The sequence below is a fragment of the Microtus ochrogaster genome, chromosome 7 (genome assembly GCF_000317375.1).
Source record: "Microtus ochrogaster isolate Prairie Vole_2 chromosome 7, MicOch1.0, whole genome shotgun sequence".
Taxonomy (NCBI): Eukaryota; Metazoa; Chordata; class Mammalia; order Rodentia; family Cricetidae; genus Microtus; species Microtus ochrogaster.
The window spans coordinates 80,410,738-80,426,679 of record NC_022014.1 but is presented as its reverse complement, the minus strand read 5'-3'; the positions used below and the strand labels follow the sequence as shown (position 1 = coordinate 80,426,679).

At 55.8% G+C, this 15,942-nt stretch overlaps 1 protein-coding gene across 5 annotated transcripts in view; it reads right to left on the bottom strand.

Moving 5' to 3' along the window:
• Sept9 (septin 9) overlaps positions 1 to 15,942 on the bottom strand; it is a 130,520-nt gene that overhangs the window by 18,449 nt on the left and 96,129 nt on the right. The window contains exon 1 of one of the 5 annotated variants that reach the window (XM_026780263.1): positions 14,107 to 14,287. The exons of 3 other annotated variants lie outside the window; for them this stretch is intronic. The gene's annotated coding sequence lies outside the window, so the exon portion shown is untranslated. Of the gene's footprint in view, positions 1 to 13,605; positions 13,829 to 14,106; positions 14,288 to 15,942 lie in introns of those variants that run through there. One more of the 5 variants, XM_005350797.3, reaches the window with a different exon arrangement.

Sequence of the window (15,942 nt, the reverse complement as noted above, 5' to 3'; positions counted from 1 at the left end):
ACATGCATGTACATCTGTACACACATACACACACACGGACAGAGACACGGACTCTTTAGGGAACACAAAAATACTTAGGCTCATAGACCCAACTTAAGAGATAACTTGTAAGCCTCACGTGGTGGTACATGTCTGTAAAACCAGACACGAAGACAAAATTGAGAGTTCGAGGGTAGCTCTGGGCTGCGGTGAGCTCAGAGCCAGCCTGAGCTACATCACGAGGCTGTGTCTCAAGAACACCTGGGGCTAGCAGGGCACTAGCTTTGCACACCCAGGGCCTGGGCTGCATCCTCAGAAGTGGGGGGTTGGGTGGGGGTGGGGGACATAGAGGGTGAGGCGGGGTACAGGCAGCCTGGGCTGGTCCATTGCCTGAGTTACCTCAAGCTTCCTACGTTTTACACACACAGAGACCATCTGGGTCAGCGGGTCCCGCGTGGGTCAGCGGGTCCCGTGGCTGGAGAGGAGGGTGAATGAAGAAGAAACAGAGCTAAGGAACATGGGAGGAAAGTTGGAGGAATCCGTGTAAGGAGAAGGCGGGCTTCACTGGGCTGTCCCCGCACCGGGCTGTCTCCCTGAGAACTGTGTCTTTTCCCATCTTCTCAAGGCTGCCTTGCACTGCGCCCTGTCCCTGCTGACTCCCTGGAGCACCCTGCATGGCTCATAAATGTCACAGGCAGCTTCCTGTCTTGTTCCAAGGATGGAAACACCGCATACAAATGATTGAATTTTGCAAATTTATGTGCCCGGTTTCAAAGGCCGGATTTTTAAAAAGCAAATGGCTCATCTAATTTGATAAGTAAGTCAAAATCGAATTACACTTCACACTTTGTTTGGGGCAGGAAGTGTCTCCTTGGAGTCTGGTTAAGAACATGAATGCCAGAAATATGAGACTCCTCCCCCTGCCCCCTCCCACCAGACCCCACTTGGAAACCCAACACAACTCCTTGGCCTCAGCAGAGCTAGGGCTGGGCAGAGGGAGAGCTTCCCACCTCTCCCAGCTGGAGGGCCTTCCCCAGTCCAAGTTCCAAGAGGGGACTTAACACTGCCCTGATGTGGTTTCCGCAAGCTGTTCTCTGCTGGGAGATGCCCGTGACCTTGCGACCAGTGAGGGCCTGGGAGGGACAGAGAGGCTCGTCTCAGTCCCACCGGCTCCTCTTTCATTCAATGGGGACAGGGTGGGGAGGTGTGGAGAGGCAGAGGCCCTAGGCATCCCAAAGATGGGAGTAGGGTCCCCCCACTTTGGCTGCCAGCCAAGCTCCCCTCCCCCAACCTCCCCTCTATTGTGGGGAGGACTCTCAAGAAGGCCTGTATTTCTGCCAACGTGGTTTCAATTGGCCCCAATCCACAGAGGCGAACTTGGACCAAGTCCAGGGGCGCCCCACCCCCTCTGAGGAGGCCTCTTCTGGTCTTCCTTTTCAATTTCTCACTAGGCAGGGCCTATTGAGACATCAATCTTAGCTCAGGGCAGGCTCCAACCTGCAAGCCCTCCTCATTCATTTCCTCAAAAGCCACTGCAGACTTCCACCACCACACCAAGGCCCCTGCAGAGCCCCCAGGTTCCTGGGTCGGAGGGAGGGCCCTCCGTCTGGCCCCATCCCTGCAGGAGTCTGCCACAGGGCAGAATCAGGAAGGCGGCCCTGACTCTGCTAGCCCCCGGGAATCCCTAACTGCAACAGCTGCACCCAAAGATCCGGCCCTACCCGGGACCCCACTGAAATGTCCTTCTGGCTGCTGGACCACAGATGCCCTTTGCTCTTGGCAAATGTCGACGGAGAAAGAAGGGGGTGGAAGAGAGCACCCTCGATCACCCCCGCCCCGCCATGGACTGGTGGACACTGGCCATTTATTACAAGAATTTCCTCTTATCAGTGATGTCCCCCAAGGGGAGAGGGGACAGAACTGCTTCCCTCCCCTTTGACCCCTCTCCTATCAGCAGGCTGTCAGCTGTTGATATACACCAGAGCTTGGGGGGTGTGAAACATGGGCAAAGGCTCCCCCAATTTATGAAGTCATTTGAAATAACAACAAGCAGACAAAGTCCCCCTGCCAGAAATCTTGTGGACAAAAGCCTCACCCCAGAGATACCAAGTAGGTCCCATCTGTGCAGGTCTGCTGAGACCGATGAAGGCTTCCTGATGTCTGGCTCACCCTCAGAGGGGGGAAGGGACTAAAGACAGAGTCTTAAGGGCCAGGCAGAAAGAAGCTAGTCCGGTATGGTGCAAGGTAGCCTGACCACGGGACCCCTTAAAGAAGAAACCTCTGACTGTCCAAGAAGGCAGGAGAACACAGAGATGAGTGGCCCCCACCTGTGGCCCCAGATCCAAGAAGGCAGGAGAACACAGAGATGAGTGGCCCCCACCTGTGGCCCCAGATCCAAGAAGGCAGGAGAACACAGAGATGAGTGGCGCCCACCTGTGGCCCCAGATCCAAGAAGGCAGGAGAACACAGAGATGAGTGGCTCCCACCTGTGGCCCCAGATCCCTGTCGTAGGGAGGCTCTAACACTCGGGAATTCCAGCCACTAGTCTGGGGACCTGCAGACCTCTGTACATGATCCCTGTGTCTCAGCTTAGAAGGTGGCCCACCCAACTGTGTCTGCCTCAGGGAGGACTTTCAGATGCCTAGAAGTCTTCTCTGAGGAGAGTCAATGGACTGAGTGGGGCATATGCATCATGACAGCCTATGACAGTACCCAAAAGGACAAGCCAGCAGTGTCAAATACTACCTGAACTGAGGATAAGGACGGGTGGATGGATGGGTGGGTGGATGGGTGGATGGATGGGTGGATGAATGGATGGATGGATGGATGGATGGATGGATGGATGGATGGATGGGTGGGTGGGTGAGTGGGTGGGTGAGTGAGTGAGTGGGGGAATGGGTGGACAGGTGGGCAGATAGATAAATGCTCATCATGGCTCAGTTGGCAAGTTCCAGGGCTCTTTGTGCCAGGTCCTGTACAAGGGAGGCATTTGCTATCTATGGCCACAGCCCCGTCCAGGTCTGTGTGTGCAAGAACCACTTGGAAAAGTGCATGACCTCTGACCCCATCCCCTCACTACTGGAAACGGTACCTTCACGCCATCCAGCCGCTACATCATGGTGCCCTTCCTTGCCATCACCACAAATCTAGGCAGGGTCTCTCGTTCAAGGCTGCGTATGCTGTTAGCTCTGACATCCTATCTCCCAGGTGCACTGAAATCACACATTCCTGCATGTCTGTACCTGGATATGACACAGGTCCCAGGGAGCCAAACTCGGCTTGTGCTTCACCCACAGAACTGTCGCCCCAGCCTCAGAAGGGCAGTTCTGACACACACCCTAATCTGGCTCTGTCTCTGCTTCAAACCATAGCTGGTGTCCAAAGCACCCAGGGCAACTCAGGAATCCTGGCCCTTTACCTTCTCCCACCTGTCATACCACGGGACGGTGGGGCTGAGTGAATAACTGAGTTTCATGCCACGGCATCCTCACGTACCAAACAAGGCGATATCCTCTCATGAGACAACGAAGACACAGGGGGACAGCTACAGAACCCACGACTCGTGCAGCTGTTGTCAGTAAAATGCACACTCCACCCCCCTCCACTTTCCAAACATACAAACGCCTTCCAGTCTCCTCTCAGATCTTCAAACGAGGCTCCTCAGCGTCAGCCTGTCTAGAACATTCTTTCCCTGCTGCTCCTGGGACACCCCCCCCCCGCCGCCATCTTCCCAGGGCTGCTGATCTATGCTGGTGGGTTTCCCTGCTTTCCTATGCTGCACAGTGCGCAGTAAACATGCCTTGACTGTTCGTGACAGAATAGCTTCTCACATCTGAGACGCAGGATACTGCGAACGACTGGCTGGCTGGCTGGGCGCTTGGCGTGACTACCTGCTTCCCTTTCCTCAGGACCTTCTCTTTCTCTGTTCCCCCATCAGCCTGCTTGCCAGCCCCCACCCAGGCCTCCTAAACAAAGTGCTCACTCGTGCCTTCCCAGGGCACGTGTGTGCACACGCATGAATCTCTGTGTGTGCTCCGGCACCCAAATATGATAGTAACAACTTCGGATGCTGTCACCTGTGGGAGCTGAATAGAGCCCAGGAAGGTAGCATACTAAGGAAGAGAGGTCCCAGGAAGCTTAAATGAGGGTCTAGTGAGGAAAACTGCTCAGAAGTATTGATGGGGTCAAAGGTGAGATGAGAGACTGGGGGTCTGGGTGGCCCCTGGATGGGCTTTAGTCCTATCTCCTCTCCACATCACCTTAATGCCAATGCTGGGGGCTCAATGCCAGGGTTTCGGGAAAGCACTCACAGCAGGGTTCAGACCTGAGCCCTGAGAGAGAGAAGACACCACAGCAGGGCAAGAAGGCAGCAATGGAGGACAGGGTCCTTACCTGGGCCTCCATCACTGAGAACACTTTTGTCCCATTCAGTGAAGCCTGGCCTACTATGCCCCATAGCGGGATTGTGTCACATGACCATCAACTAAGCACTGTCTAGAAGAAATACCACTGCTACCTGGTTCTTCCAGAGACACTGATGCTTTGGATACTTTGTAGCTAGAGCAGGGAAAACCACGAGACAGTATGTCTGGCAGCCCAGATCTCAGCACAGCTCACACAGGTTGCAAAGTGAATCAGTGGTTGAGACATAATAAAGAATTCAAAGGAAACACCACACACACACACACACACACACACACACACACACACACACACACACACACACACACACACATCAAGCCGGGCCATTGGCGCTGCCTGAACAGTCACTGGGCAGACTTGCCTTGTGTGTGTGGCTCTCTACAGTCTACCAGCCAGTCACAGTCCCTGCATGGCTTCACACAGCCGCCCTCCCAGTCCGTATGCAAACAGTAATTGGCGACATCACAAGAAGGCCGCGAATAACACGGTTCTCAGAACCCAACAATGACAGACCGCTCAATGAGGAGGTACAGGGGTCTCCAAACTGCTGGGGTCCACCATGCCCCCTCCCAGCTCACATCTCCGGCACCCTCAGCTTCTTCCTCCACCTCTTCCCAGAACCAGGACTGAGCCAGACCTATTACGGGATGTAAGCAACCGACCTCCAGGAAAAAACTGTGTGGCCTCCACTGGATGGTCCTCAGCCAGAGCCGGAACCTGCAGCCTGGGAGCCTGTCTTCTCCCAGGGCCCCTTCAACCCTGGCTCTGGGAAGGAACAACATTCATATGGTAATTTCTTCAGGAACAACAAGGGCTGGATACAGAAGGAGGGGCCCTGGCAAACTTCTGGAAGCTGTGCCCAATAGGCCTTCCAAGTTGGCTGTCCCTAAAAAGCGGACACAGGGGTGGGGCACAGTCACAGAAGGATGGGGTGCTGCAGGTGGCGGGGAGCGAGGGGGAGCACGAACTTCACAGTTGCCTGTGGTTGGATGGTTCTCATTTATTTTTTGGTTTACTCTGTGGTGGTGGTGATGATGAGGGTAACCAAACAGTCCAGAAATGCTCCCCATAGACGGTAGCCCCATGGACACCAAGCTCCCCTGCATACATACATTGCACCTCCCTTAGGAAGGCTGCTTCCCTAGGGGAGAGTCAGTCCTCACCTCACCCCACCCCATCTAGACATCTTGATCAGATGAGCTTTCTCTGTCAGTTAATGAATTATGGTTGGAAAAATCTCCGGTGTAAGGAAGAAACCGAAAGTTGACTGTCCTTGTGTGTCTGCGGCTCCTCTCCCTCCACGTCTGTGTACCAGGGACCTAAGTCATAGTAGGCCCTCCTGTCCACTTCTCTCCCACTGCATCTGCCATCAATCCTGGCCCATCGCCTCCTGCAAGGAAGACAGAACACGCGCAGCCTTCAGTTTCCCTCGCCACCACTTTCTGGGCCCTGGACCGGCAGAGGAATCCAGAAATCAGGGGCCTGCTCTTTGCTTCCCACCTGTGCCCCAACACACTCCTCAGCCTCTGGGCTTAGGGCACCCTGAGGGTGACCCCTAGAGAGAAGGAGAGGGAGGGGGCTGCTCAGAGGCAGCTGGAGCAAGCATGGTGTCCCTCACCAGGCCAGGGCCATCCTCAGATACCTGGCTTAGAAACACTGGTCATGTGACCCAGCAGTTTCCCAAGAGAGGTGGAAACAGACATGGGATGGGGGAACCTGTGCTCGATACTCATGGCAGAAGCACTCATAGTGCCCCAGAGTGGACGCTGGCCTAAGGGTCCTCATCTGACAGCCATGAACACAAAATACGGTCCCACCCTGCAATGAAGCATCCTTCCTCCACGAAAAGAGGTACAATTGCACAGGGAAAAAAAAAAACAACACACATGTGGTTCAGGTCTATGGAGGTTCAGGGGCCCAGTGGGCACCCCTGAGTGTGTGAGGGGGTTGTCCATCTTTTCTCTACTTGCTTCTCTAGAGAACTGTGATGCGCATAGAATCTGCTGGCCTCACTAGACAATCCTGCGCTTAAGACTCAGAAGTGCGAGGTCATCCTCAGTTACATAGTGAGTTCGGGGCAACTAGGCTACATGAAACCCTGTCTCAAAAACAACAACTGTACGATGGCCTGGCAGTGTGCGCACATTCTCAACACACGAGTGGGCAGTGTCCATCTCACCCACAGCTGCCCATGCCCAGCCTGCAGCCCCACGAACAGGGCTGTGTGGCTCCCACAGGGACAACCTCCCCACGTGCAGCCCCCGTGAGAATAGGCTTCGGGTGGCTTGCCTTTTCACTACCCCCCTCCTCGTGGTCACGCTCAGAAAGGTCTGTGGATTTTAAAATGTCCCTGTGTGCCATAGACTGGAGTCAGTCAAGTCCCCAAAAGGCACTTTTAAATAAAGGAGGGCAGCAATAGAAACAGCCAGGCACACAGGAAAGGGCTAATTGTAGGTTCCAACGTCTCTGGGCAGAAAACCTCCTTCTCATTCCTGTTCCAAAGACTAAGGGCCCAGGCCTTGCAGCTCTCTGCATCCAGAGTCAAGGGATCCAGAAGCAGGGGCTGCTGGGCCCCCAACAGGGGCCTTGAACCCCAGGAGGGCATGACCTCCTCCCAGGAGTGGGGTGAGCCCCCCCACCTGTTAGGGCCACATGATATTAGAGGGAGAGGTACCTCTGGATGGTCCAAGGTTAAATGAACAGAGGGACTGACTTAACAAGGCACAAGGTGGGGGCGTTCATAACTTCCTACACTACCCCAAACTCCCAGGCCTCTCGGGGGTCAGCACCCCCAGCTCCCATGCACTAGGAGTGGAGAAAGCTCTGCTGCTGCCTCAGCAGACAGACCGACAGTGCCGCCCAGGCAGGAAAGCCACCTGTGTCCCGCGTCTCCTCTTGAATCTGATAAAGGGCCTGGCTGGGGGCAGCAAAGTCCTTCCAGACAGAGACCTGGTCACAGTCACCATGGCTTGTCCTACATGGGACAGACGCTTCACGGCTCTTCATCTGTGAACCAGGGAAAGCAGAGCAAGGTGGCTGTGGACCCCGGGGCAGCTTCAGGGTGCTATAGGAGGTGCCACCGGGAGTCCAGACTACAGTTAACGCTGAGCAGGCTAGGAGGCGGGTGCAGGAGAACAGCTGAGCACCAGTCTGGGAGCAGCCTGGCTGTTCCCGGGCGAGCAGGAAGCAGGCAAGGTCTGAGGAGGGTGGTGGGGGAGTGGCACTTGGGACACCAGCCTTCAAAGTAGCGGTTGGTTGTGGGGGCAACCCGGACATTTCCTTACTTGCTTTCCAGGATCCAGGGACCCACACTCTCAAAGTTCTCCTCCACCCCCTGAACACACCTACGCTGCCAAACCCCGAGCAGCCCCTCCCCGCCCCGCTGCCTCACACCAGAACTATCTTGGCTCCGGCGCAGTTGAAATCTTAGGGCCCCAGGCGCCACCTCCACGTCACGCCCTGGGACTTATTACCCAATAGGTGCAGAAACTTCTGGAAGACCTATCTTGTGTGCTTGGTGCTCAGCAGCAGCTGCAGCCCAGGGCACTTAGACCTCTACTCTCCATAGCCTATGTGAATAGACTGGACTAGCTCCATTCACCCCGGAAAGCTTCACAGAGCTGTCGCCCAAGCCAACCACATGAAGTTAGCAAGAGGAACAGAACCTGGCCGCACAATTCCAAAATGTCTACGTCCTGACGTCATGTATATCCTTGGGGGAGAGCACTGAGACCAGGTCTCATCACGTAGCCTAGGTCAGCCTCAAACTCACGTTCTTCCTGCCTCTACCTCCAGACTGCTAGGGTGACAGGTGAACCACTCCAGTGTTAAAGCTTGCAGTGAGTTAGTCTTGAAGCCAGCTTGGTGCCAGAAGCTCACAAGACACTGGCTGGGTCCTTCAGGGACCTGTTGCATGTCCCACAGCAGAGGCAGCCCCAATACCTTGACCCTGGTCTCCTGATCCACAATGGGTCTCTCAACCACCCTGCAATGGGTTGGAAGCTTCTGCCCCTCCCCCACTCTCTCTCCTCTTCACCTTCCTAAACAAACCTTCACTGGAGCCAAATCAGGCTCCCACGTCTTGACTTTAGGTCTTCCACGTTGAACTAATCCTACTTTATCAAGGCTTCAGGCTTTACCCTGGATGTTCCACTCTCTGGGAGCTGAGCCACCCTCTTTTCTGCCTTCCAGGGTTCTCAGCATCTTTGGGGTACTAAGTATAAGAGTCAAGGTGAACACTCGATAAACTTGGGTGGAAAATACACTAGAGAATGTCACAACTCTGCCACTGTCCAGAAGGGCCTGGCACGGTAGTGGCTGAACTGATAGCCAAGGGTCCAACTCGCAGGGACAACAGCCTCCTCCCTCCCAACACACGTTCTGCACTGGGCACGCTCCAGAAGTCACTAGCAAAAGGAAGTCACAACTCTCCAAGATGCCACTGGGTCCCTGGGAGCCAGGCCAACCTTACCACATGGAGGCAGAGACACAGAATCAGCCCCTCAGGTTGTTGGGGATTTTTGACTTTGCTCAGGGAGGCTCAATGGGGGAACCTCATTCACAGCCTAAGCAAGTTTGCATAATAAGCTTGGCTTATCCTTTGATAAGGAGGAGGCTCAGGGCTGGCGAGTCAGTTCACTGGGCCAAGGGCTTCCGGCACAAGCATGAGGATTGGAGTTGGATCCCTCAGAACCCACACTGAAAGACGGGTGTGCGGTGAGCCCCGGTAATCCCAGCAATCCCAGAACTGGGAAGGAGGCAGGTGGGTTCTTGTTCCTGGACAGCCAGCCTGGCTGAGTGGGTAAGCTCCAGGTAAAAGTGATGAGGCCTATGCCAAAATACAAAAATACAGAGAGATAGCCCCCAAGCACACATACACACATGTGTGTGCACACATACACGCACACATGTACACACACCAAGCAGAAAAGCCAGGCACCCCTACAGAGACATCAGTCACCAAGCCACCAAGCTTTAGTTATGGGAGAAGGGCAGGGAGGAAAAAGCCCCTCAAGGTCCCTAAGCTAACCTTGGTGGAACCACAGAACATTTGGATCGAAGCAGAAAATCTGAGGTCACACAAGGCTGGCCATTCATTCACTCAAACATTAACCAAGTGAGCACCTAGGTCATCCAGAATGGGGACACAGAAATCGATAAACCTTAGTGGCCACTGAGAAGGGCAGGCAGGACACTAATATCGCCACCGAACAGGATGGCCAGCTGCAGCCACATTCAGGGCCAGACTAGGCAGGAGACCTGTGTGGCACTCTAGCTGGACGAGGCTTGCCTGGCAGGACCTATCTTATCTCCCCCTCCAGTGGTGACAGGCTCCTGGAAGGAGGCCTGGGAGATAAGAGATCCTGATAAGGACAGAGTTCTGAGAGCGTGCCACTGTGAAAACACAATTGTCCCCACGACCTCTGGTGACCAAGGCATGCTGGGGCCCAGCACCCAAACGCAGGAAATCCTGCATGGTGGCTCGCCCCTATCATCCCAGCACATGGGAGGCTAAGGCAAGAGGCCGGCCTAGGTCACAGAATCACCAAAAAGGAGGCGGAGTTACAGCTCAGCTAGTGGGGTCCTCACTTAGCATGGGGTGCTTACTTAGCATGGACGAAGCCTTGGGTTCGGTCCCCAGGAGGATCAGAAGTACAGGCCATCTTTGGGCAGAGAGGGTGGTTTAGTCCCTGCCTCAAATGACTCACAGATCAGGGCAATGTCAGGCCCAGGATGGGGACCTGCAATTGACTGAGTGTCAATTAGGAAGACTGAGTGTCAGTGACTTGGTATCGGTCCTCAAGTGGCCAGCACCTCAGGGTGCCCCCCAACAGCTCTTGGCTTCAGGAAGATGCTAAGCAATTAGGAGGGGGCGGAGTCCAGGGCAAGATCCACCCACTGTACACATATTAGAATATCTGTAGATGGTACTTAAGCCAGCTGCCCTAGCCCCACGGCCAGTCAACAGCCTTGTACCTTAAAGAAAAATTTTAGTGTGTGTGTGTGTGTGTGTGTGTGTGTGTGTGTGTGTGTGTGTGTGTGATGGCACAGTGCATTGTAAAGGTCAGAGGTGACAGTTCTCTCCTACCCTGTGGAGTCCAGGGTCAGAACTCACACTGTCAAGGCCGACAGCAAGCATCTTGTTTTGTTTTGTTTTTCGATATGGGGGCTTTTCTGTGTAGGCCTGGTTGTCCTGGAACTCACTCTGTAGTCCAGGCTGGCCTCGAACTCGGAGACCTGCCTGCCTCTGCCTCCTGAGGGCTGGGATTAAAGGAGCTATACCACCATGACCCAGCGTGACAGCAAGTATCTTGGCCCAGTGGGCCATCTCACTGGCCCCAGGAGTTTGTGTCTTTCACGACCCTTCCTAAAGGAAGCCAAGGCCCCAACCGCGGGAAGAAGTGAGCTGGGTACAATAGGAGGGTGAGCTCATCTTGCAGGGGTGGGCAGTGGCACCAGATGAGTGCGGGCAGCAGCTCAGGGCGCCTGCAGGGAGATGAGATCAGGCTCTGTGGTCTTAGTACAAAGCCCTCTTGACCAGGCTCCCAGCCTGGGATGGTGAGTTCCTCTGGGTGCACAGCAGAGAGCAGACTGAAGAGGCCGGCGAACCACCAGCACCCTCAGGCACCAAGGCAGGCTCAGCGTGCAGCCAAGTGGGTGGGGTGGGGATTCCTGCAGCGGCAGAAACTCTGCAGGCAGAGGTCTGCAGGGCAGAGTGCAGAAGCGCCCACCTCTCCAGATGCAGGTAGAAGCCCCCAGCCCCACTCCACTCACAAAATGTAGAGCGTGCAGCTTTGCAGAGCAGCCACCCTGAGAAGTCCTCCTTGGGAAGGAGGCCAAGGCTCAGGAGTTCCTAAGGGCAGGTTTCTACCTGCCAGAGGAACAGAGAGAGAGCTCAATAAACAAATCAAAGCTTGATGCTGGGAGCAGAGTCTGAAGAGGTGCTGGCTACAGGGGGAGTTGGCTGGAAACACCTCTAAAGACCAAACTGGAGGAAGTCGGACGCTCTTGGTGGAGAACCTGGCAATATTGGCCTAGTCTATGGTGAAGGTGATGGTGAAGGTGATGGGGGGGGATGGTAAGTAGGCAGGAGGCCCACCTAGCCTCTGCCCCAACAGCCACTGGGTTTTTTGCCTATTTGCATTAAAATAAAGCTGTTCTTCCCACACACAGGGTCAGGGAGTGAGAGAGGAAGCCTAGAAACTTCCGGGGTGGTGTGGGAAAGCAGATAGAGACTGTGCTGTGTGGGGAACGGGAGAGCGGAAATGGAGCCTCGGTGCCGGCTTCCTAGAGACCTTTGACACAGGCAGGGAATCTGTGCCGCCCCCAGGCCGCGGGGCCCTCTCTGTACAAGGGGGCCTCAGCCCCGAGCAGAGCCTCCCTATCTGACAAGAGCATTGACATAACAGGAAGTCGAGGAGGATATTGTGGCAGGGAAGGGAGGGGGTGGGGAGCACAGGCAACAGCATTGGGGTTGCCCAATGAGTAGCGGGCTCCTATGGCAAGGTCCCAGAGCTCTTCCCAGAGCTAGGGATAGCGGGTCTGGGGCTCAGAAGACTCCATAGGCCCAAGAAGGCCCTGGACTTGGCATGATGGGTCTTGTCTCACACTTGCTCACGGGAGCTGGCTTCCACCTAGGGTCGTCACCACCCCCACACAGTAGGTTCTTCTTCGTACCAGCTCAGCTGTCACCGTGATGGGGGCTACCCGGTAGACACAGTAGATGGTACAGAACCTGGGGTGAACCAATATGGAAATGACCAGTGGTCTGAAGGGGCGGGCCAGGTCAGTCACAACTCAGGACCCCAGTTCGGGTCCTACCTAGGCATGGTGCTACACACCTATAAATCCCTGCATTCAGGAGGCTGAGGCAGTAGGATTGCTATGAGTTCAAAGCTTCCTTCTGTAGCTACCCCACACCACGAAAGAGACCCAAGAAGAGAAGGATGAGCTACCTTTCCAAGCAGGCCTAGGGTGCAGGCCGGCTGCCTATCCAGAGGATTAATAAGCACATTTTCCCTATTTGCTGAAAAGGAGACCCTGGCTGCCAAGGGAAGCTGAGCAAGGCGAGTGAAAGACATCGTGTAGAAATGCCCCAAGAGCCCCATGAAGCTAGAAGCCAAGTGGGAATGAAGGAGGCCCCACACCATTGCAGGGAACGTTGCTGTCCCCTGGATTTTCCACATGAGATCCCAACCAAATTCCATCTCGGCCCAACACAGAGTGGCCAGAATCCGCTCCTGCCCCCCTCCCTCCCCTGGCGGTCCATTTTTCTCAAAGAAAGGAATCTCACACTCCTCTCTCGGGGAGCAGACAGGCTGCTCCCCAGGTCTCTGACCAAGAGCCGGCAGCTTTTCCTAAGAACTGGGGTGGGGGTGGGGGGTGCTTAGGCGGTCTTCCGGCATTTGCTGCTGTCCCTGTGTGTTTGGGTGCCAGCGACCACTCTCAGTGCTGGCTGGGGTCCCTCGCATGGTCTTAGCTGCAAACCCTGCTGGAGGACACTGCCTGCCCTGGCTCAGACACACAGCACAGGTTCCAACACATGGCTCCAGAAGGCAGACACCCCCATCGCACATTCTCTAGCAAAACAGATGCATACCAAACCCCCACCCCACCCAGCAACACCCTCCTGGGCTCAGCACATCAGCACATCTCAAGAACCCCAGGCCAACGGGCGGTACACATATTTGATGGTGGGGTCCCCATCACGGTTCACCCCTGCGGTCTCTGATTTGGCACCTTTCTACAAGCAGGCAGTAACTAGTTTCCAGCCAGAGCTGGAAGCCGCCCACTCTTAGAAGCTGATAACTCTGGGTAGAGAGATTTTTGCAAGAAGCATCCAGTTCACCTCTCCTCCTGCCCTGGCTGGATATCAGAAGCCCCTTGTGGGGCAACGTGCTTCAAGACACTCCCATCACTCGGCAGAGTTGGCCAAACGTTTACAAAAAGATAGCTGTGACCACACAAAGTCCCTTTTTCTTCTATTCTGCGATCGAAAATCTGGTTCCCGCGTGGAGACCCGGCATCCCGCCACCCATTCTCCCAGGAACCCAGGGCTGAGCTGCCAGCCAGAGCCCCCAGGTTCCGGGGCTACCTGGATCCCAGTCCCACTGCACCCATCAGGGCCGGCCAGGAGGGCCCCACCACCTGGAGGCCCCCGGAGCAGGCTGTGAGAGGGTGGAAGAACAAAGAGCGAGGACTCACCCCAGCAGCTGAAAGTCGGGCTGCCTGGACGCTGGAGCGCTGCGGCCCGCCCACCGGGTCACATGGCTCGGAGCCGAGCAGAGGATCAAAGGGGCTTTGTGGCCTCGGAACAAGGAGCCTCCCAGAGTGTGGGGCAGAGAGGTAGGAGGGCTCAGGACGGCCTGAAGAGGGAGGCTTGCTGGGGAACTGCTCCGAGGGGCAGGGCGAGGGGACGAGGAGGCGGGGAGAGGCGCACCGGCTGCAGGCGACAGCGGCAGGGTGAGCCTAAGGCCTCCGCGCTCAACACACCAAGGAGCAGTCTGGGCCACTAAGAGGAAAATGACAGGGTGCACAGGATGGACCTTGGAGCCCTGCTGCCCTAGCCTTTAACCTGTGTTTGCCCAAATCTGTGCCAGCCCAGAACCATGCGACCTCTTCCCAGCCAGGATGGCTTTCCATTGACCCTGGGCATGGTACCCGGCCTGGCTCCACCCCACACCCGGTCAGATAACAGGCACGCACCTTGGTTTTCAGGCAGCCTTCTGTGTTTTGGTAGGGCTCGCCTCCTTCTCCGAAGCCCTGACCCCCAGAGGCTTCTGGGCAACTGAGACAGCACAGGCACCCTGCTTAAGAGGGCTCTGCTGGCTGCAACCAAAGGAGGGGAAAGCAGGAGAAAAAGGCAAGACCCCGGGGGGCTGGGGCTGGGCTGGGGCTGGGCTGGGGCTGGCTCACCCTGACTCTCTGCTCTGGAGCCTCAGGGACTCCGAATTATTCTGACGCCTGCTTCTTCCCACTGCTCCCTATCCTCCTTGGGGGCTGGGCAGTGAGTCAGTAGTCTGCCCCTCCCACTCCTTACAGACCCCTGTGATGTTCCGGGACCCTGAGAGGGATGAGCCAGGGGGTCCAAAGATAGGAGTTGACACTTCTGGGGCTGGGGCTAGGGCTGGGCCTGGAGGATGGGATCTGCCAGACCCCATAACCTCTGACCTGGAATGAGTCACTCCCAGGCTCAGGCATGGCCACGGTGGCCCTAGGCCAGCTCCCACACTGGGAGTGCGGGAGTGGGATTGGAGGTTTGCTCAGAGCAGGGAGCAATTGGTTCAAATGGAGAGGAGCCTTTGGTAACTCTGGAGGGACCTCAGGGCCAGTGACAGACTTCCCCATGTGACTTCAGTGCCCCAGTCTGCAGGAACAACTGCCCCAAAGGCTCCCCGAGATATGCACAGAATCATATTCCACCAACATCCAGCTCTGTTCTACCAGTGAAACACGGAACCCCCAGGCCTCTGGGCCATCATGCAGATCTTGGGAATCTGTCTTCCCTGTTTGGAGCTGATAGACTAACTCCAGTCACAGCTAGAACAGCGGGTCCCTTCAAACCAGGAGGAGCTCCCTGTCTTAACAACTTCCTCCCACCCTCCTGTCTCTGAGCCCTGGCAGTACAGAAAAAGATGGCGCGGGGTGCCGGGGGGGGGGGGGGGGGGGAGGGCTGAGAAAGGGGGGGGGAGGCGGACTCCTATCAACCCACGTGAAAGTTGAGCACCCACTGTCCTGCTGACTCCCTCCTGGGGACACAGAGCTTCCTCCCTCCTGAACCTCACACAGCCCCCACAGCTCTCTAAGGCCCCCTGTGGCAGCTCTGGAGATTCCAGGCCTGGGAAGTGAGCGGCACAGGGCGCCTCCTACTGCTCTGACCCTCATCTAGCGCCATTAAATGGGGGTCTCCAGATCATGAAGGGGGCCACAGGTTATAAAGGGTCGGTTTCCCAAACCATCCGTCCATCCACAAGTTGAGAGGTTCTCGGCTCTCCCTGACTGTGATCCAAGTACCATCCGGCCCTCTGGCACAAAGCCCAAGATGCAAGTTACAGAAGGAGCCTTACACTTCCAGCTACCACAGGGGAAACTGTGAGGATTCACATGGCCTGTTTTAATTGATCTCACAAAGCCAAAATATTATCAGTTCAAGATGTCATTGACATGAAAATGGCAGAGATATTTCACACACTTCTTCCTTTCCGTGCCAAGATCCTGGAATCCAGAATGCATCTGAATGACTCCTCTGGTACACTCTCAGCGGCAACCAGGCCTGTGTCGGGGGCATGACAGCCCTGGGTGCTGGACAAGCAGGCATGACAGCACCCTGTCGCTCTTCTCACTGCAGGGTCACTGATTCACGAGTCTACTTGGAGTCACTTCTGGAACCAGATCTACAAGCCACATTTGGGGTGAGGGGACACAGCCCACCTAAACCCACGTCTCCCGTAAAAACACATTGAGGGACTGGAAGGACACATATTGTGAGCCTGGCGGTGGTGGTGCACACCTTTAATCCCAGCACTCGGGAGGCAGAGGCAG